This window comes from Acipenser ruthenus, chromosome 4 (assembly GCF_902713425.1).
Source record: "Acipenser ruthenus chromosome 4, fAciRut3.2 maternal haplotype, whole genome shotgun sequence".
Classification (NCBI taxonomy): Eukaryota; Metazoa; Chordata; class Actinopteri; order Acipenseriformes; family Acipenseridae; genus Acipenser; species Acipenser ruthenus.
The window spans coordinates 81758774-81782286 of NC_081192.1; the positions used below are offsets into that span (position 1 = coordinate 81758774).

Below are 23513 nucleotides of genomic sequence, written 5' to 3' on the forward strand. Positions count from 1 at the left end.
ATAATGTTTAATATGATGATCTTTCACCACACTTAACAAAACTAACACTAATACAACCAACTCGCTAAAGAAAGGTCTTGGAAATTATCCTGTGGGTAGTTAGAGAAAGCAAATCAAAGTTATTTATTTTAACAAAAAAGTAATCACAGATGAAGCACTTTATTTTTCTTTATCCTCAGAACTGATTTTTGCATTTATATAATCCAAGAGCATTTAACATTCACATCACCTTAATGTGGGGGTTCTTTTTGAAAGTTAAATTGTGGAAACATAAATTGCAGTTTTAAGGCGTTGCTGTTTTCTTAACTGAATGACTAACAGTGACTTGTCTTTTTCCTATTTCATTAAGAAGGTTTGATGTACATAAACAGTGGAAAAATGACTGCCAGCCAGAGAAATGTTCACATATGTGGCTTCCAAAGAACACTTGTCCCAGCAAAATCTTGAAGTTATAGATTTATTTTTTCTTAAATGAAAAAGATGTCAGGGCAGACAGATGTACAAGGGACTGAAACTCCAAGCTGTAATGTTTTTTTTTTTTTTATGGACTCATTAAGATTAAAAGATAAAGCAAGATATTTCAGTTTTTTATTTTTCTTAAAAATATTTCCCAACATAAAACCAGCGTTACCTTACAATAATTGATTTTGAGTTTCAGTGTTTTAAAATAAAATATCAAACAGAACGAAATTTCAATGTACCATTTGTAATTCAGTAATATGAGAGAATTGGTCAGGTGTCTGCATACTTTTGCAAGGCACTATATATATATATATATATATATATATATATATATATATATATATATATATATATAATGTCAATATTGTTGACGCTGTAAATCTGTCTTAAAGTCACTGGCTCGTTTTGTTCAATCTAATATTTTATTTGTATTTATTATTTTTAATATGGCTTGACTGTGTACCAATATCAAATCCTTACCCCTCAGCCCCCGAATGGCAACTGAGTTGAATGATACACTGTCCCCATAGTATAGCCCTGTTGTTGCAGCAGCAGAAAGGGACAGCAAGGTTATGTATTATTGTCAGCGACAGTTGCAATGTAATTGGTCCGTATTCAGTGGCAGGTCAGGACTGCACAGTTCCATGTTATTTGCAATTGGTCCGTGTTAGCAAGCAGGAGGCGGAGGAAAGAAGTGAAAGCATCAGTATAACGGCGCCGGAGGAGGAGAGGAAAGAAGAGAAAGAGGAGAGCAAGCCTGTCCGATACAAACTCAAAACATCAGCACTTTGATTGATGGTGGAAGAAGTCTTTTAACACACAGGTTAGTAACAGTGCTTTAATTCATTCACTGAAAAACAAGTAACCTTCATCATAGTCAATGCACACAGGACTGCAAAGTATTGCTTTTTGCATAATCACTTATGAACTGCGGGCTTTGTCTTTTTAGTATAATTTATTTGTCGAAACAATTTTTTGACAGTTTACAACATAGTTTTTTTGGTCGCCACAGGGCCTGCGATTTGTGCTTCGAAATGGGATTGTTTCGATCTTGTTGCGCTAAGTGCTGTTGTTATTTTCTTGTGTTGGCTGCTGATTTTGGTTCGCTTGGTGGTATGTTTTGGTTGGCCGGTTTTATTTTTCTTGTTCAAGACGTGGTGCGAGGGGGCTGATTAGTTATAAATATTGTTATTTTTTAGGTACTCGCCATCACATGCTAGGAAACAAAGTATCATGAAAGTCAACTTTCTTTAAATTGTGCCCCATGTAAAATGGTAAACAATGTAGCATATGGACACGTTCCCAGTCAAAAGGTAATGAAGAACATCGATGTGGCTGACTGATGTTTTTACTATGTATGATTCTGGTGTCTGCATGTGATACAACAATATTTTATCTGTCGTAAGGACGAATATATATGTGACAACATTTTAGTTAAAAAACAGCAATCAGATTTTGTTAAGTGTAAATATTGTTCAAATTTGAAATAATAAAATACAAAAGAACATATCACTTATGCAAATGTGCATAACAATAACGTTATCCTCTAAAAGCAATTTCCCTCTAATGTTTAGGTATTATTATTATTATTATTATTATTATTATTATTATTACTATTACCTTTTAACAATTGTATGTGGTTACTTCTATAGGTATGTAAGCTTCATATTCAACGAAATGCAACATTTTCCTCCCCAATAGGTTTACTGCTTATAGATTTTGACCGCATACAGCAACGCTACAGTATTGTTGTTACCCAATCCTCGGAAGTATTTGTAACATTCAGTCAAAATAACATGTGGGTTTTCTTTTTCTTTTTTTTATTTATTATAAATTGTACTTTGCATATTACACAATTGCTGGCAGGTGTTTTATTCCCTACTCTAGTTAAAGGGAATTTGCATTGCTTTAAAATAGAACTTTCCCACCCAAAAACATGTTTAGCCAAATAGGTCACTAAGCAGGCCATTCATTTCAGGTCGCCTCCCATTGGGTTACTGTTGGATTGGTATGGTAGGAATCCACGGAGACCACATTGACAGTGCTCAGTCATAACAGTGCTACTACCCTTCAGGAACTTCAGTAACAAAACCAAAAATTGAAGATTAGAATACTGAATTATATTATTGTCGATGAGGTACATCAGCAACGTCCCTGCCAGTTATTTGCCCTAAATGTTTTACTTGGAATGGCAATTGCACAAGCTTGTGATCATATCGGGATTTCTGGGTTTGGAGGACAATTCGTGACACATACTGTGAACTTTGGTTAAGCAGTTGGGATGTGCTTCTCCACATTGGTAAACCTATAAAATCCACTGAGAACACCACCGTCACCCTGAATACTACTAAAAAAACTAAAACAAAAAAAAACCCCTAATCTTTCTAAAAGTCTGTGTGAGATCAATGGTTTTCATGGGGGTCAAAAAAAAGGATTTAAAATCATAAATAAAATTGAGTTATGTCAAATAGAGGAAGACATACAAGCTGGTTGTTCTTTTTTTATTTATTTTTTATAAAGATTCATCAAAAGCAGGTTTTGCTGTAGTTACATTTTTTTTTCTTTTTTTTTAAATTTAGTCGTCGCCAATGGTTTTTTACCCCGGATTTCTCCCCAATTTGGAATGCCCAATTATTATTTTTTTCCTGGTTCACCGCTGCAACCCCCCGGTGACTCGAGAAATGGAGTCTGAAACATGCGTCCTCCGAAACGTGTTCCTGCCCATCCATCATTTTTCACACTGCGGATCCACAGTGAAGCCACCAGACCTATAGTGCCGGAGGAAAACACAGATCTGAATGGCTCCCCTGCAGACCCGCAGGTGCCCTATCAGTCACAGGGGTCGCTGGTGCGCGGTGAACTGTGGATTACCCTACCAACCTAAGCCCTCCTACCCGGCCAGCGCCCGGCCAATTGTGCGCCGCCCCCTAGGAACCTCCAGTCATATTCGGCAATGACATAGCCTGGATTCGAATCTGCGATCTCCAGGCAATAGGGCGCATCTTGCACTCCACGCGGAGCGCCTTTACTGGATGTCCCACTCACGAGCCCCATTTTTAAAGATTGTCTGGTTTCAAATACTGTTTCCACAGTTTTCAATGGTTTTACTTGACTTCAGAGTAGCCATTTAAGAGTGTTAACAGAATGCCCTGTTAAAGGTTAGAAGATTGTTTTACTTAATGGTGGCTGTAATTCCCAATCTTCTCTAATAAAAAGGTCTTAGGCAAAGAAATGTTGGGTACAACAAGTGAATATTGGACTCATCAGGGCTTGTCTCTTCCTACCTTCTGCTCTGAACTTCCTCTTACTCTATGTCAGTGTGTTCCCTCTTGTCCTACTCTCTGTCCTACAGTAAGTTTGAAGTAGTACCTATAACTTGAGTAGCATCATCCATAACTATGAAACCCTTAATGATAGTACAGTGCACTCCGTTTATAAGAATCACATCTGTCCCGCATGATTTGATTCTTATAAACAGTTGATTCTTAAAAGCGGACCGATATGATTACTGTGGTGCAGAATCAGTATGTTAGTATGAGAATGATAAGCGCTTGTTCCCTGCAGCGTAATGGGCTGACCACTAGATGTCACGAGTTCCCGCATGTATGCACGGCCGCGAAAAATCCACAGCTGCTTTTCCTTAATGAATTAAGGATAATGGTCAATTGGTTAACTGTCTGTTAAAGTTAATGGCACCTCGATAAAAAGGGTTTAGCTGACAGCTTTGTGATGTATAGGTATAGAGGAGTAAGGAAGCAGAAGAAACCAAAGAGATCTAGTGTTTGTTCCACACACAGTATTGTTTACTTCGTACTCCAGCTGAGAGCTAGGTTTATTTTGTTTATTTTATTAGCGGTTGTTTCGCCACCGCAGTGTAAGAAAAATAAAACCAATACCGGTTTAAAACTGTAAATCAGGCCTGATCATTTACACTGCCCTCAGCCATGTCACATTACAATTAGCAAAAGCGCCTCTGCGCATCAGCAGTTTAAATACAGTATACAAATGTCAATGGTGCTCAATCACTGAGGACAATACATCAAAACAATGAAAACAAGTCCTTGTGGGTAAGCAACTTGTTATATGATCATGATTATGTTTACTCAAGGCTGCAGAATCCTATTTTACTACAGTGTACTTGAGAAGCGATCGTCTCGTGTGGGTGCCTAGTTTTAACTGCCGTGCGGTATTCCGTGTAATGACCTTTGAATTAAAATGACATTACAGTACTTATTTTCTGTTGCGATGTAAATCTCACAGTTTTTCATTAAGCTGAGATGCCAAGCTCTGCAATCCCCCTCCTCCTCCTCCTCCTCCTCCTCCTCCTCACTGTGCCGCGCCACAATCCCACTCCATCTACATGCAGATCACACAATAACACTGCCCTACTCAGTATGCATTCAACAAATGTGTATTCACTTTATTGAAACAAATTTTCACTAACAGAGAACACAAAAAAACTTACCTGCACAATGCAGTGGCGCAGTCACAAACAATGCAGTGTTTCCTGCATCACTGCACGATCCATGCAGCGTAAGAGCCTAATTATGCGAGATGTTATCAAATTCAAATTCAAAAACAGCTTTATTGGCTGTACATGTTGCATTTGATCAAGTACCGTATCACATGTAGTCAGTTTGCCCCAAAATGATTCTTATTGCTTGATTCTTACTGATTGTTTTACATTCACACTAACATGTAAGCATTTTGCTAAAAGTAATTTTTTACTGCATAATATAAATGTAACCTTTCTACTTTCATCAAATTTAGCTTTTGGAAATACAGAACGCAGCAACTCGCTGTATAATCTTGTCCCCTCTGATCTGAGGCGTTCTCTTTCGGAAGACAAACTGAAACAGCTGGTGTTCTTTTATTTCAATCTTGAAATCTAGAAAGACTTTTTGTTTAAAAAAAAAAAAATCTTTTGTTTTCTACTTAGTTTTTTTCTGTTTATATACTGTATATATATATACTTATGCTAGTATTTTGATATCCAGTATGAGAGAAGAATCCAGTACAACTGCACAATACTTTTGTTACTTTGCACATACTTGTACAGAGATACTGCATAATTGATTTTTTTTTTCTGTGCATAATTCCCTGAGGTGTAAATTGTTAACGGCCTCTTGATGTTTCATTGATCTGCACTGGCCAGCTCCTTGATCACAAGGAGACATTAGATCCTGCCCCTAGCTTGTACTTGTACTTTTCAGTAATCTTGTCTGATGTTGTTTGTATCTTTTTGACTCTAAGACACTTGTTTCACCTCCCATCCACGAATTGGATCATTTATTTCTCCTAATAGTAATGTCAATGTAACCACAGTATAGTTTTATCTCAGCAGCGTTTAGAAATTATATATATATATATGGATGAAGGCTATGTTGGCATCCTGAGCCACAGTAGTGGTGTCAAAAAGTGATAATTCCTCTAGAGGAAAATATACTTTAACTTTGACCCATTCGACTCCTCGAGACCATCGCTTTCAATTCAAACATAACATGTCTCATTTTCAATCACTCGACAACACCCACAGTACAGAAATGTTCATTAAAGATCAACAAAATGAGAATACATTAAAAAAAAAAAAAAAGATGTAAAGCTGGTACATTCATATCTCAAAGAAACTGGAGAAACGGATAATGACATAGAACATCTGTACAGCACTGAAACACTACTTTAAAAAAAACGAACTGTACTGCTGAACCTCGTCTTCTTTAATATTAGCATCACAAGGGTATCCATGTGGTATAAAAAAATAATAGATGGGCCTCTTCTATGAGTTACAGGAAAACAATTCCATCTCGGTGTTCTGTGACAGTTTATAAATTACTTGACCTTCTGTCACAGAAACCCTAGATGAAATTATTTTCCTGTAACTCACTGAAGCCCATCTATTATTATATTATTACTATTTTTACAATTGCTTAACATTTCAGGTTTGAACATTCAGGCCATCTTAAAAAAAAAAATTGAGGGGTTCTTGTCACGTGATAAACCACAAGTACAAGAGAAGTTTGTGAATATAGAAATTCCAACAGTTCCCTCATGTTCGAGGTGGTGAGTAAATTGCTGTCTTGGTTGGTGCTGTATCTGATTCTTGACTGTCTGTTTGCAAAATGCTTTCCATAATGCCTTCTAAGTACAAGCAGCCTTGCTAAACTGTTTAGCTGTTAACATTTTCGTTATTTGTATAGGAAACCTACAGTGCAACTGCAGTTTTGAAGCAGAAACCATATGTACATTTGGCGTTCTTTGATCTCAAAGTACCACTACTTAAAGGGAAATGCTGCTACAGGGTCACAAGTGAGCAGTTTCAGATATAGGACATTTTATTGTATTCTTCTTGTTTTTACCTGTGTCTTTATCCCTTGAAACACATTATTTAACTAAAATTTCTACAAATCTTTTAATTTAAACCTTTGTTCATATCGTCCAACAGTAGCAGAAAATTGTGTGAAAACACTTTAGCAATGTGGTTAGTGTGTTCTCCAAAACAGAAATGAGCATCGTGTACAAGTATTTTAACCACCAATCTGTGATTATGCTGAAAGAAGCTGAATCTAAAATGTACTGACCATATTCACGGACAGGCACAAGAAGATTATTTTTTGTAATGTATTGTAGCAATACTGTTATGTCTTTTAAAATTATAAATTTATACCACTTTAAGGGGTACTGTAGAAGTAGTGGATTGATTATAAAACCCTTACTTTTGAGTTTACTCTGAGATCAGCCAATTATATTCTCTTAGTTGAAAAGAGCTATTGGCTCTTGTGCCCTGATTTTTAAAACCTACTTTAAATAATTGTTTTTTAAAAGAATCTACTATTATTTAGCCGTTTTGACTAGTCGTGTAGAGTTGTTTTTCAAGTTAACCTTGAAAATGCACTGGGATGATTCTTCATGAAGAACTCTATATAAATAATATTGTGTTGCATGGTGTATATGGGATTCAGAAACAAAACAAACACATTTAATTTAATTAGTTTTACAATAGAATTAGAATTAGAATCATTAAATAATTACACTACCCTCCATGGTGTATTCTGACAGCATCATAATGGGCCTTTTTTGCAAAGCTTTTTTTTTTTTTTTATAAATAAAGCTTGTTGTTCTTGAAAGCCACCTGCTGGGTTTTTTTTAAAACTTAAATAATGAATCTGTTAAAGCTTTGTAAATACAGTAGGCCTTAGTGTTTAAAAATGTTTTTCAGAATTCACCTGCAGTATCTTTTAAAGTGAATACTCACTATTTGTACAGTAATGTGTTGCATAAATAAAATGGTAATATTTCAGCTAATGTCTAAATAAAGTGTAGGCCTAAATATTGAACTGTAGACAAGTATTTACACAACTAAGGACCTTTCACACTGTGCTGTATTGCACCATGAAATATCACTAGTGTGCCAAAATGTTTCAACTCACAAAACTGAATTGCGTCATGGAGCTCCCAGATGTTCATCCAGTGAAAACATGATCAGGCGCTTGCGGGTTTAAATCACAGAGTTGTCTTGGTTGGGGGTCTTGGCTAGCACCTCACTAGAAGTGCTACATTGTGGTACTTAACTGTACTTCGTTGAGAGTCGAGAGCCACATGAGTCCAGTTCAGTAATAATTATAATTACAATCACATCATAATTGTTTGCTGAAAATTCAATTACAATTACAGTACTATTTTGTTAAATTAGTTATAATTATGCTGCAGTAACTGCAATTACACTAAAAAGTAACAAATAGCTACACACATTAACGTTTATTCTACCAAGCAGCAATCACAGGTACAAATACAGAAACATACTATATACCGTTTGTTCAAACAAATGGGGTCACTAAAAGTGGTTGAAAATACAAGAATGTTTGCTCAATTTAAAATAACACATGGAACTGTGAATGATTAAGCTTGGAAAGGTGTGTAATTGAATTGTAATTGATCAATCATATGGTAAGTATAATTACAATTACAAATTCCACAATTATAATTGTAATTGACCCCAAGTCTGGTTGCAATGGTGAGGCGAAATTTGATACAATCTGTTGTAAAGTTGATTTTAAACTGGATTGCTCCTGTGCTACAGTCTGTTGACAACTATGTAAACCGAGCAGAAGGCTTAATCAAGAGACAAGGTCAGCTACAGTTAATCTGTCTTTTATTGCACTTACAATCCGATAAACTACTATTTTTTGAGAAATGAATGTTTAAAAAGAGGGTGATGAGGGAAGATTAAAGGGGAAGAAGGTAAGGCTAGACTCCTCTCAAGCAAGCTCTGAGTTGTATGGCTTTTTCATACCACAGTCTGCGACCACTTTTGCTTCTGCTCGGTAAAAAATAAAATGTAAGTGGGTGTGAATAGTACAGTACTTAAGAAGCTTCCGGAGTTGTGCAGTTAAGCACTGATATTCAACACAGTCATTATCTGATAGATAACTGACTGCGCCAACAGTTAAGTGGCCCAAGCTGAAGACACTTAACAAATGACATGGTCAGTTATCTATAGATAGGGCTTGAATTTTCCATTTTTATTTGGCAAAGTGGTTTATGTTTGGTTATTAAAAATAAACACCACTCAAGCGCATACGTTTTCAGTTTCTGTCATAAATTGCATGTATTTTTTACTAATACATATACAAAGTTAACTTACTGTGTTTTGAAGTGAGGATGTTCATATTTAGGATTCAGGCAATGTACTATGGATGCATTTTGAATCCGAGAATTGTGAGAAGCTGTTTTCTTTATGAAGAAAGAGTTGTGCATGATTTACATTATTTAAAATATATTGCCAAAACCCGGGTTTATCGGTTTAAAAAAAATAACCACATTTTTTTTTTTTTTTTTTTTTTACTTATTGATTGTTAAAACCTGAAAACTTCAAGCTCTATCTGGAGGAAATTATACTTGCTGTACTATAAACTACATTTATTTTTGGGTACCGTCGATTTACTTCCTGGGATAGTATTTTTTGGTGGAGAAAATTGAGTTTGTTTATTTTATACCCAGGGAAAATCAGTCATGTGAAAAGAAACCAGTGGTTTTAACGTAGCAAAAGTTAGAGCAGGTCAGGCAGACAAAGGGGAGATGTGCTAACAGATAGGGTTATTAGCACAGTAGTTCCTGTTCCTCAGGCATTGGTACAAAGGCTTCTTTTCATTCTAGTTATGAATGTTGACTCCTGGAACCAGAATGTTTTTTTTTTTTTTGCGTACTGTTTTTGACTGAAGCTGTACACCAGGGTCAGTCACAAACACATCCTTTTGTGTTACTTTTCATTCTAGTTATGAATGTTGACTCCTGGAACCAGAATGTGTTTTTTAATATTTTTTTGCATACTGTTTTTGACTGAAGCTGTACACCAGGGTCAGTCACGAACACATCCTTTTGTGTTACTTGCAATAGCATAGTAACTTCCTTGACACAAAACTGCAGAATATCTTCAAGCCACTGACTTCTGAAATGTCTGATGCTGCACACCGTGCTTCCATTATAACCTTGAACAATGATGCATCACAAACTGCGGGTTAGGGTATGCTTCAAACAGCATTTCTTTATGATCATCTAACACTGACAACAGCATAAACAGGAATATTTAATATTCCTGTTAATTGTAATATTTCTGCCTTACTGTATTATTATTTATTTATTTTATTTATTTATTTATTTATTTTCGCTTTTCAGAACAGTGGCATACATAATAGCTATATGTGATACAAGCAGAATTAAAATGTTGGCCACAACTGTCCCCTCTAATAATAGATCAGGTGCCGCATATAAAGTGCCCTTGCACAAAATCTAGTATTTCATTTACTGAACACATTTCTAGCCTGAAGTCACAGAGGGTCAAACTTAAAAGGCTGCTTCCACTTTGACAAATTAATAAACACTTCAGGTCAGGTTGTAAATGTTTGGCTTCTGCATTTGCATTCTGCATGGGAGCCACTCCTTGCTTTTATTTTCTCCTTGAAAACTATACAAATGTCAATACAAGCATAGCATGCCTCATGGTAAGACGAGAAGAAAAAAGTCTTACTGACTGGCAAGTCTCGCTATGATTAACAGAGGAGGTAAAAGGTTATGCAGTCTAAAAGGACCATCCCTTCTTTTGTGTGCCTCAGGGGTCACTTAAGCATTTTCAGGGAAACCTACAGTATCTTAATTTTTTTTATTTGGGTTTTAAATTGACTGGTGTCAATTGAAACTGTTGTCTACGGAGGTGTCAAGCACCCTGAAGTGTTTGATCCCTCCCATATTTCCTACAAGGATGCTGAGATGAAGGCAAACATCTGGGAAGCCATAGGAGCAATAATTTGACAGGCAGATCAGTATTTTATACATCGCTCCTGATAAGCATCCTTCCTGTAGTAAACGGTAAACATAAATCGCTATTCTCTCACCGTGTCAAATTATACTGTTATCACTTCCCCTTATTTATCATTTCTGTAATTCACTACTATTTTTACTAATTATAGAAGAAAGCTTATAATGAGTAAGATTTTGACTGCTTTTTAGAAATGCAGGCTTCTCTACCGTGGCTGCATGTTTTCCGGCAGTCTTACTTAGACACTCGCAACTGTTGACATTCAAAGCAATTAACAGGACAGTCCAAAAAAAAGATTCTCGTTCACTATTGAGTAATAGTACATTTTCATGTTGCACCAATAGGACCCTGCTTTTCAAGATTACACATATTATTTTAGACTACAATTTGAAACCTTTTTCTTTAACATAAACATGCAGATGTTATAATAATTTGTGTATACAAACCAAAGAGTAAACCATTACCTGCTTTCTGGGATTTAGCATTATTGTTTAACAAAGTTTTTCAGGGTTTCTGTCGAACAATAGCGGGAAGCAGCGCTCCCGATAAGGTTTGGGTCATTGAGTAATTTAAACACTGTTTGCGAAAAATGTATTTAGTGCGATTTAGTGTATTCAGTCATGAGTACTTCCAATAAATACAGCTCATACTTTAATGCTAACTTATGGGGTATGCATTAACTACAGCTTTACATTTTAATTGTAATGTTACTTTGAACTACTGTACAAAAACTTGGTCTTGCAATAAAAAAACTTTATTGTATTTCCTTTTATTTTTTTTACCTGAAAAAAAAAAACGATGTATTTTTCGCATCCATTCAGGCTATAATAATATTATAGTCCGAGAAGTTGCTACTCTCGATGTAATTAGATAATTAGTCTGTAACCCAGACTTACTGGTCCCGTGTTTCTGGCAATTCCCAGGCAGGCTACAAGTGGCTGTCCTAGCATTTCCACGATGCATTCTCAAGCTACCGCATGCAGTATATTCACAAATGATCATTGAGATGCCGGGAACCACAGAAGTACAATAAGCTTGATAAGATGCGAACTCAAGCTGTGCAACAAAATTGTTATCCATATTCTTTGTGCATTACATTTAAATATGTTGGGTAATTCATATTTTTTCAATGGTAAAACACCCAGTATGCAGCTTATGTGGAGCTTTGGCTGGAAGTGTTTCTTTTGCCCATTCTGAAGACTTGTGCATGTGCCAGTGAGACCATCTTGTGCATTCACAGTAACCAAAATAAAGAAAAAAAATAATTCTAGTGCCATGGTTTAGATTATCAAACCCCAATCGTTTCATGTCTCATGCTGAGTTAAAATCATAGGCTCAGCATATCTAGCTTTTGGATTTTAAGCTGATTGACATTCATGCTTGTGACTAAATTAAATGATGATAATTGATATCTGATATATTTCAGACGTCAATTGAATCCCTTCACATTGCATGTATAATACGGGGGGGGGGGGGGGGGGGGACTTTCTGGTTTAATTGCATGCCTGAAAACCTATTGCTATCCTCTTAAAGCACTTCCTGCCACCTGTTCTAGTCTGCCCTTTCTTTAAAGTTTGACGCTTTATTGTTTTACTGGCAGACCAGTTTTCTTCTTCAGTAAGCCTACTTCCTATTTTAGTCAAAGTGCTTGAAGCCTTTTGTGAATGCTTTGTAACTGGGCACAGGGGAAAGAATAACTGAAACAGGTACCTCTGCATTTGAGCATGTAAGTTTTTTTTTTTTTTTTAAATAACACTCTTCCTTAAAAAATTATTTAACCTGAACAGGACTTTAAGCCACTCTCCTCCTTTTTTTTTTTTTGGTTGTATTTTTGAAACGTATCAATAGATTTACTGACATAATACACAGTGGCTCAGTGTTGTTTAACAGGATTTCCTGTTAACTGAAAAACTGCTTAGCTTCTGAAGTACATATAGAGCTAGCAAGCTGGCTGATTCAGGGATGTAGGGTGTGGTTCGTTTCAGTTGGTTTCTGGGTTTCCTTTAAGCTTTTTTTTTGTTTGTGTTGTTTTTTTTGTCACATTATTACACTGCTTAATTACAGTTCTGTTGTACAGAGATGCAATTTTTACATTTACTGATTTTCTATGACCAGTTGTACTAGAAATGAATTCCATCAGTAATACTTTTTTGTGACACTGCTACAGATGCTGTTATTTAGTTAATTGAGGAAATGTACTATGCTATATAACCTAACATTCTATTTGCCATTTGTGTAGCTTCTCCACACTGTGTAGTTGGCTTAATAAATTTATCCACTACTACCCCCAAGTCTTTTTCATACATAGTTTTCTCTTTTGTTACTATTTTTGTTGTACTTGTCTGTAATGTTTTTGCACCCTATGTGCAAGACTTTTATTCACATTAAATTTCATCTGCCATGTGTCAGCCCAAGCTTGGATCTTGTCTAAATCTCTTTGTATTATTAAAGTTGCTGATTGGGAGTTCGCTACCCTTCCCAGTTTTGTGTTGTCTGCAAATTTGCATAGCTTGCAGATTATGTCTTGATCCAGGTCATTTTATATAGATTTGGAATAACAATGGTCCCAATACTGATCCCTGTGGTACCCCACTCGTTATGTTACTCCAGTTTGCCTGGCCTTTAATTGCTTTTTATCTTGTAACCAGTTATGAATCCATGCTGCTACTTTACCATTTACTCCTACTGATTTAATCTGTAAGTATAGTCTTTCATGCGGTACTTAGACAAATGCGTTTTGAAAATCTAAGTAGATTGTGTCGTATCCTTGTCGACTCTAGTATTCACCTCCTGAAAGAAATCTAGTAAATTAGTTAAACGACCCTTCCTAAAGCCATGTTGGCTGTCTCCTATATCATTTTTACTATATAAATATTCCTCCATTTTGGTCCTTATTATAGTTTCCATGATTTTACATATTGTGTGTTATTTAATTGATTTTTGGATATTCTTTGGAAAAAAAATATTTAAAAAATCAGCTGTGACATTGTCCAAATCTCATTTTGTCCTACAATACTGGTATATTAACTTGTACAAAGTTTGTTCTACCAGTTCTGATAATTACTATTTTCTTCAATGCTCAACAACAGACAGACTTGTTTCCCAGTTTTCATGTAATTAATACTGATAGACAGCAAGCACTGTTTTTTCATAAAAGTTGAAATACAGTAGTTTTGTGTTTTGCAGAGATTTCATCCTTAGATTTGAATGTACAGTAGTAGCACAGCAATGCTGTCAACTGACACAGAAACCAAAGGTGCAGAAACCATGAGCAGCATTCTATATCAGTCATTTTTACTTTTAAATTATAGCTGAATTGGTGGCTAAGTAATACTGCAATGAGAGATGATACATGTGCTTCTCTATTTAAGAGGATTTACTGATATTAGAGACATGCTTCTAAATCCTGAGCTAGATTCTCAAAGCCATTTACTCTGAATCGTCATAAAGGAAAAAAATCAGCCATTCGTTTTTATACAATTGCTTTGACACATTTTTCAAAACAGTTTCAAAGTGCAAAACTCTTAACACAAAACCCAAAACTACTCACTACAGTATCAAAATCCTGTAAACAGTGCAAAATGAAAGTCTTTGAGTCAAATGTGATAAATACATAATGCAAAAGCAATTCATAGCACCAAAACATCAAATAGTTCAAAATGTTCATTTTAATCATTTGAGCATAATAACATAAAATAATCTTTAACAAATAATATTATTGAACACAAAATAATACCAATATAAGTGAACATAAAACATGCATCTTTTGTTTAAATCAAATAAAAAAGGTGATCTAAATCACAGTGAACAAAATGATAACTTAGAGTATTGTAAATATACAAAATAAGACACAATATGCATTTGATATGATATTCCACACCATTTCATCTGTTACCTACTCTGTCTTCAGCATGAGGCCACAGATTTTCACCAAGGTTGAAACATTTTAACATTTAATGGTAGCTACTGAGTCAACATTTACATTGTAACATTTAAAACAGTCTTTTAAAATGTAACAAACAAAACAAAACAAGTTTGAATGACAAATCAGCAATATTGTTGAGGTTTGTAAACGTTCATAGGCTATGTTCATACAGCAGTTAAATGTACTGTATTGTATCAACCTATACAAAATAATCTGAAGAACAAGAACAGGAAAAACAAGAAGAAATCGTATGCGACTTTTTATCCATCTAGCGTGTTGTGTGCAAACACACACACACACACTCGCACTCGCACTCGCACTGACACACACACACACACACACACTCTCACACACACACACACACACACACACACACACACACACACACTGACACACACACAATAATTATCTGGCCTGTGAACAGAAAACTAGTTATTTGTTGAAGGCCAGCATTGTGCATCTTTTTGCAGTTTCTTTGTGGTGTAAAAACCTGTCCATATGCGGAAAGTGCTTGTTCTGCATCCACGGAATTTGGTGGAATTGACAAAAAGCAGTGTGCTTAATCTGATTTCAAACCTCACCCAGAAATCAACAGTATTGACATTTTTGTGCTGGTAAGATTCAGTTTCATCTCTACAGTTTGTGAAATCAGGGATTGCATCTAGTGGCAAAGATGTGACATCCAAGACTGACACCATGATAAATATAAGCTCTATTATTAGTAGTAGTTTTATTATTGTTGCAGACATTTCTATGTAGTTGTCTATGGTTTCTACATGATAAAAGCTGGTGAAGAGTAATATTAAAAAAAAAAAAAAAAAAGTTTTTCATGGTAGCCAGTCAAATACACAAATTCCGTGAAATCGTGAATTTTCCATGGCCCTAGTTATTAGGCTACAGTAGTCAACGTGGCTACAGTATTTGGCATAGAAAGCGAGGAAGAAGCATATGCAATGCAGATACTGCTTCGCAGTGCTTTTAATGTGCTGTACTTGACTTTAAACACACACTCGCTCCCCAATCTCCCTCTGGTGTGAAGATGAACAGCACAGTAACAAGACCTTTTGAAGGGATCTCTCGCTGCCATTAAACAGCAGTTTATTTGGAGTCTAAATCAGAGCCATAAATATATTAATTATAACTCTCAAAATCCAAGAAATAATGAAAGCAAAAGCAAGATTCATATATATTATTATTATTCTGGCAACAGTATATCAAATATAAACAGCTGCTATACACATTTTTTACTGCTGAATAAGTTTCCCTTTTTTTTTTTTTAAATCACATTTTCTCCTTAAAACAAAGGAATACGTGGAGAATGTGTTCATGCGTGCTGTACCGTGCAATACCGAAATGCTCTTTGTCATCTTTGACACAAAAGCACCAAGCAAAAGGTATTAGAAAATAAGGAAAAGTCAGCTGTCTATTCACTGAACCCTTTGTCTTTTTGAATAACAGTAAAGGAGAAAAAGTGGCGCTGTATTACATGGTGGATATCTGATACAGCCCATTGGTGTTTAGGGAAGTAGCCAATGAGCTGGAATGTGACACTGTAGATTGGTAACAATAGAAATGTATGTGAATGTTTATAAAAAGAGGAATTTACTGCTTTAGTAAGAGTATATGTAGGATTGTTCATGTAAAATATCATTGCTGTGACTACAATTGTGTTGAAATTGTCTTAATTAAAGCAGTCCAATCTCCATTTACATTATTCTATTCTAGTCAGGGGATTTTATCATTCTATCTATCTATCGTAGAACCCCAGAGTTACGAACACCAAATTTATGAACTGACCAGTCTACTGAATACTCCGCTTTCAAACCGGAAGTAAGTGATCACTCAACCATGCGTGCAATGCAAACCAGATAGGTGCTCCTATAAGGGTGATGCTGGTCATGGAGAAGGCAAAATTTGTTCTCCATGCCAAAGAGGCTGAATGACTGAGCAAGCTGCATGAATGCATTTTGTTTAAAATAAAATAAAAACACTACGTTAACCCGTGTTTTCCTGGGCCTTTTAAATGTGTTGTTTTTTTTTTTTTTTTACTACAGTTACAATTTCAGTGGTAACCTTAAATGTAGCTTTTTTCCCATTTAAGATTTTAGAACCATAACAATATGAATATTGTATTACTAGGCTGTATCCTTATATTGTTTGCCAGATTGAGGGTGTAGATAGCAGTAAATATTTATTAAAACCATTGAGTTATGGACATTTCAGACTGAACAACTTCCATTCCTTGTAACTCTGGGGTTCTACTGTGTGTGCATGTGCATGCATATATATATATATATATATATATATATATATATATATATATATATATATAATATATATATATATATATCACACACAGACGTGCTCAAATTTGTTGGTGCCCTTACAGCTCATTGAAATAATGCTTCATTCCTCCTGAAAAGTGATGAAATTAAAAGCTGTTTTATCATGTATACTTGCATGCCTTTGGTATGTCATAGAATAAAGCAAAGAAGCTGTGAAAAGAGATGAATTATTGCTTATTCTCCAAAGATATTCTAAAATGGCCTGGACACATTTGTTGGTAACCCTTAGAAAAGATAATAAATAATTGGATTATAGTGATATTTCAAACTAATTAGTTTCTTTAATTAGTATCACACATGTCTCCAATCTTGTAATCAGTCATTCAGCCTATTTAAATGGAGAAAAGTAGTCACTGTGCTGTTTGGTATCATTGTGTGCACCACACTGAACATGGACCAGAGAAAGCAAAGGAGAGAGTTGTCTGAGGAGATCAGAAAGAAAATAATAGACAAGCATGGTAAAGGTAAAGGCTACAAGACCATCTCCAAGCAGCTTGATGTTCCTGTGACAACAGTTGCAAATATTATTAAGAAGTTTAAGGTCCATGGAACTGTAGCCAACCTCCCTGGGCGCGGCCGCAAGAGGAAAATCGACCCCAGATTGAACAGAAGGATAGTGCAAATGGTAGAAAAAGAACCAAGGATAACTGCCAAAGAGATACAAGCTGAACTCCAAGGTGAAGGTACGTCAGTTTCTGATCGCACCATCCGTCGCTTTTTGAGCGAAAGTGGGCTCCATGGAAGAAGACCCAGGAGGACTCCACTGAAAGAAAAACATAAAAAAGCCAGATTGGAATTTGCTAAAATGCATATTGACAAGCCACAATCCTTCTGGGAGAATGTCCTTTGGACAGACGAGTCAAAACTGGAGCTTTTTGGCAAGTCACATCAGCTCTATGTTCACAGACGAAAAAATGAAGCTTTCAAAGAAAAGAACACCATACCTACAGTGAAACATGGAGGAGGCTCGGTTATGTTTTGGGGGTGCTTTGCTGCGCCTGGCACAGGGTGCCTTGAATCTGTGCAGGGCACAATGAAATCTCAAGACTATCAAGGCATTCTGGAGCGAAACGTACTGCCCAGTGTCAGAAAGCTCTGTCTCAGTCGCAGGTCATGGGTCCTCCAACAGGATAATGACCCAAAACACATAGCTAAAAGCACCCAAGAATGGATAAGAACAAAACATTGGACTATTCTGAAGTGGCCTTCTATGAGTCCTGATCTGAATCCTATCGAACATCTATGGAAAGAGCTGAAACTTGCAGTCTGGAGAAGGCACCCATCAAACCTGAGACAGCTGGAGCAGTTTGCTCAGGAAGAGTGGGCCAAACTACCTGTTAACAGGTGCAGAAATCTCATTGAGAGCTACAGAAAACGTTTGATTGCAGTGATTGCCTCTAAAGGTTGTGCAACAAAATATTAGGTTAGCGGTCCCATCATTTTTGTCCATGCCATTTTCATTTGTTTTCTTATTTACAATATTATGTTGAATAAAAAATCAAAAGCAAAGTCTGATTTCTATTAAATATGGAATAAACAATGGTGGATGCCAATTACTTTTGTCAGTTTCAAGTTATTTCAGAGACAATTGTGCATTCTTCGTTTTTTGTGGAGGGGTACCAACAAATTTGAGCACGTCTGTGTGTATATATATATATATATATATATATATATATATATATTGTAACACGATTCGCACTCACTCGGGTTCGTGCCCCTTTAAAAATACGACCCAGCACACAGAAATGGATTTTCTTGCGCGGTTGCGCAAATTTTTTAATAAAGACAAAAATAAAACAAATACACAAAATAAACACCTAGCTCTGTACGAGCACTAACTTACACACGGGAACACCCTTCCTAACACGGGACAGCTAAGCTGTTTTCCCGTCCTTACAAAAACACACTGGTGTCACACCGCACTTACTTCTTCTCTGGCTACTCGGAGACAGAGCACCTCTCCTGCCTCCTTCTACTCAGCAGCCTCGAGCAGACTGCCTGCTCTCCTTTTAAATCCCGCACCTGGACCTAATTTTTAATAACGTCCAGGTGCGGATGATAATTAACAATAAAACAATTAAACTAAACAATAAGCAAATTAAATGAAACAATAAAGCAATCCATCAAAACAATTAACAAAAAGGTGCATTTCTCTCGCAGGGAGGTTTTAACCCCCTCCCTGCTGTCTCTCACAACCCGCTATCTTACAATATATATATATATAAATATATAAATTGGAAGGTTTTAAACCTAGGCTTTTTTAAGTTTGCAGTAAAGTAGGTTAAGTTTTAGAGTGTTATACAGTAGCCTACAGAGCAGTGCATTATGTAAGCTGTAGATCAGGGGTGGGCAATCCTGGTCCTGGAGGGCCGGTGTCCCTCCTGGCTTTTGTTCCAACTGTGCTCTAAATTACTTAATTGTACTGATTATTACCAATTATTGGTCTAATTAAGTAATTTAGAGCACAGTTGGAACAAAAGCCAGGAGGGACACCGGCCCTCCAGGACCAGGATTGCCCACCCCTGCTGTAGATGCTAAAAACAAATTAAATGTGCAATTTGTGAGGCCACTTCATACATGAAATATTCAAGCAGCAGCACCTACAGTAGTTACCAAGGGAATATTTACACATGACCTTACCAAAGGTGGTAATCCTTCCCAAGTTTACTAGGTGAAGCTGCTCACTTATTTGGATATTTAGTTTATAGTTGCTGCTACAGTACCTGTGCATTTTAAGAAAGGACAGATGTTGTGAGCTCAGCGCAGATGGTCTAGAACAGGTACAGTAGTTTGCTCAGATTGAAGCAGGCGACACTTCGGTGGGTATGCAGATCCTTTTCACATATCCTTGTTTACAAACCATTTGATCGGTGATGCCATTCCTTCATATTATGCCCCTGGAGATTTAGGTGACAACATCATTATTTTGCTCACAGGCCCTCTTTGGGTTGATAAATGTGTACTGGGTCCCATGGGTTTTGTTCTTGAGTTATGTTGGGAACCTGATAGGCTGGGCTGCACCTGGTGAGATGCTGTTGTGTGTATATATAGTATCTGCACAAGGGCAACATGCCATATCCCTCACCAAGGCTCTGAATAATACATTACAGGCGTCTGTACCATGAAAAAGTAGGTCACTGTGACCCGCGGTGGCAGTATGTGGGATTTATTCAGATGTCCATGTAGAGTTTAATCACATCCATAAGTCAGGCAATATAATATTGTAATGCCTATTAAGATTTTCTCTGGTCGAGTGTATTGGCTTATATGAGTAAAGTCCAGTAAGAACATGTAGTAATTATGATAAATGTATGAGAATGATTTCAGATAAGAGCAATTACAAAACCGTGAGTACAGTTACCTATAAGAATAAAGTCAAATACAAGATACATTAAGTAGTTATAGTTGGGAGCAGCAGTTGAATGTGGTAAGGTATGGAGCAGTTTAGTGCAAATACAATTGGGTGCCATATAGTCCAGCATGGTTGAGAGTTGTGATGTTTACAGATGCTGTCTGAACAGGTATGTCTTGAGGAGGTGCCGGTAGGTGGTCCGGGACTGAGCAATCCTGATATCCATGGGTAGGTCATTCCGCCACCGAGGGGCAAGGGTGGAGAAGGAGTGGGCTCTGGAGGCGGGGGAGAGGATACAGCTAGTTTGCTGGAGGTGGAGGAGCAGGGGGTGAGAGGGGGTCTAGGGAGAAATGATAGTCTGGAGATAAAAGGGAGCAGAAAGGTCAAGACAGCGATAGGCGAGTATAAGACTTTTGAATTGTATGCGAACAGCGATAGGGAGCCAGTGCAGAGTGTGGAGCAGCGGTGTAGCGTGCTTTTTTAACATAATAGAGGCTGAGTAATCGTGTGGTATAGTTTGCAAGACGTTGCACACTTATTACTGCCCCGCCCGGGCAGTTATAATGCTGTTTTAACTGTTCCATGGTATATAGATGATATTAAAAGAGATGTTGTGATTTGAAATTTGAGTTAAAGAAAAACTTTGATTTGATTTGAAAATCTACCAAATCCACTGGTGGAGGACCTTGCGCCAGGGGTGGCGGCAAGGGAGGACTGAAGCCTCCCCAAATTGTGAAATATATCAATTTCACTTTCTTCTTCTCCTTTGAGGGTAAAATACATACAGCACATGTTTAAATGCCTGCTGTTCACACAAGTCCACTTATCTGACACGGAAAAGGATTCAAATGTATTTTATGCACGGCCACACAAAGTGGGGTGTAGCCCTGTGGCAGGATACACCCCGCTCTGTGTATATCCAGCTACATCCAGCTAAAACCTGGCCATCTACTAAATTGAATCAAGTACCAATTGGGAGATGGCCACATATATAAAAGTGAAGAAGCAGCCGCTCCTGGGAGGTTACTTGGAACATCAGTAATACTCTGTTGGAGCTGCAGATATCTTTTGAAGTAATGTGTCAAGACACAGGTGTTTATATTTTCTATATTACTAAATATGTATATGTATATATATATATATATATATATATATATATATAGATAGATAGATAGATAGATATGTATATATTTTTTATTGTACATTTTAGCAACATTATCTATTTGTGGGTTTTGTCAGTTCTCTCACCGCTCTGAACAACTGGAACTAAAGTTAATTTAAACAAAGCTTAGTAAACTCTAAGCTCTCCATTTGTTTGCAAATTGGTTAAGTGAAGCCCAACACATGCAACAAATTTGTCCACAACATTGTGATTTGCGGAAAACCTATTGTTTTGAATTTTGCACTTGTAGATGGATTTGCATAATTATTCATTACAAAATGAGCTAGGAAGTTTTTTTTCTCCCCGTAGCTCACGTTTTAAATTACACTTGCAGGCACAACTTTTTCTCAAAAACAATCCCTGCAACTGCCCTTTGCGGAACTCGTCTCCTCTTTTGAATATCTGTCCCATTTCTCTTTAAATCATGTTGTCACTGGCAGCATCAAGCTCTTTAAAAAGCATATGATACTACCCTGATTTTATATGCTGTAATGTATTGCTGTGTATCCAGACTGATAATTATGTGCTTGCAGCTGTTCACAAATGATGCATAAGCCTTGTAAATAGCAGGGGCACGCAGTATGGAGTGTTTTGAATAGCTGTTTTATGGAATGTGCTGGTAAATACAGTGCCAACATACAATTAGCAAAAGGTGTTTCTTGTGCTGTCATGGATGTCGTAACACAGATGGTATTACACAATCGGAGCTATATTAATCCTGATCAGTATTTCCATGTTAGAGGGGTAGCTGAATATAGTACAGTATAAAAAGCTGCCATGATCAGTTTAAGTCAGGGGTGTCCAATCCTGATTTTTGTTCCAACTGTGTCCTGGTTTAAGTGAAGCTGTGTTGATGAATTGTAAGGTTGTATCTCATCATACATGAACAAAATTACATATTTGTAATACACTACCAAATAATATTGATTGTGCTATTATAGTCGGTTATGAATACATGCCTCCCTCCACCATCTCATTTATGGTTTGTCTACAAAATAGTCTGTTATGAACAACCATTTAATCTTGTGTCTGGCATTGATTTTACTTTAGGTGCAAAACCACATTGGCATGGCACAACATTCTAATTGTGCCATTGGCAAATTTGTTTTCTTTTCTGTATTGATGCCAAATTGTCACTAGGCTAGGGCCATGTCAGAACACTGAGTATTCTACTAATGTAAGAAGTACACTTGATCCATGAAGCTGGGTACTGGATTCATCGACGTCAATAAATAGCTTTCTCTGTGCAGTTATCCATTAATGTGGACAATCTGTTTAGTTTAAGCCACTGAAACATGCCATTGATGAAGGATAGTGAATAGTCAGACGCAAAAGTGCAGAAACCTGTTTTTATACCAGTACATTTCACTGGAAAGATACACTAAGAAATAACAATGCATTTCTTGTTTAAAGTAAATAGAATCATGTTTGCATGTGTCTATATGTTTGCTCTGTGTGTGTGTGTGTGTGTGTGTGTTTTGTTTTTTTACATTAGGTGTTGATCATATATCCTAAAACGAGATCCTGATTGTGGCCGCTTGGCTCAAACTCATATTTAACAAGATAACTTCTTTCTTTCTTTCTTTCTTTCTTTCTTTCTTTCTTTCTTTCTTTCTTTCTGTTTTCTAAACTCTGGTTTATCTGAGTTAAGTCCTAGACCTAACTTGATGCACACAACCACACATTTCACACTTCTACTACATAGTTTGCACTACAAACTATAAGAGAACACGCTGTCAACCTTTCGAACCACAGTGCCTCAAACTTGCAGTATTATAACCCTTAATGTATCACTCAAACATTGCTCTTTTTTTGGACTGTGGCAGGGTGAAAGCCCTGCTGGGGCACGTGTGTGGGGAATATTGGGTTGGCAGGGAGGGGGTTAAATTCCTCCCTGTCAAAACACGTGGGAATGTGGCTGGAGCCGTAAATTGAATACATGATTAATTAGGCCA

At 36.6% G+C, this 23513-nt stretch overlaps 1 protein-coding gene across 5 annotated transcripts in view; it reads left to right on the forward strand.

Annotated features, from left to right (window-relative positions):
* Positions 1 to 1085: 1085 nt before the first annotated feature.
* Positions 1086 to 23513, forward strand: part of LOC117400425 (engulfment and cell motility protein 1-like) — a 159807-nt gene continuing 137379 nt past the window's right edge. For 2 of the 5 annotated variants that reach the window (XM_059022937.1, XM_059022939.1), the window contains exon 1: positions 1086 to 1285. The gene's annotated coding sequence lies outside the window, so the exon portion shown is untranslated. Of the gene's footprint in view, positions 1286 to 12390; positions 12501 to 23513 lie in introns of those variants that run through there. The other 3 variants (XM_034000371.3, XM_034000373.3, XM_059022938.1) reach the window with 2 other exon arrangements.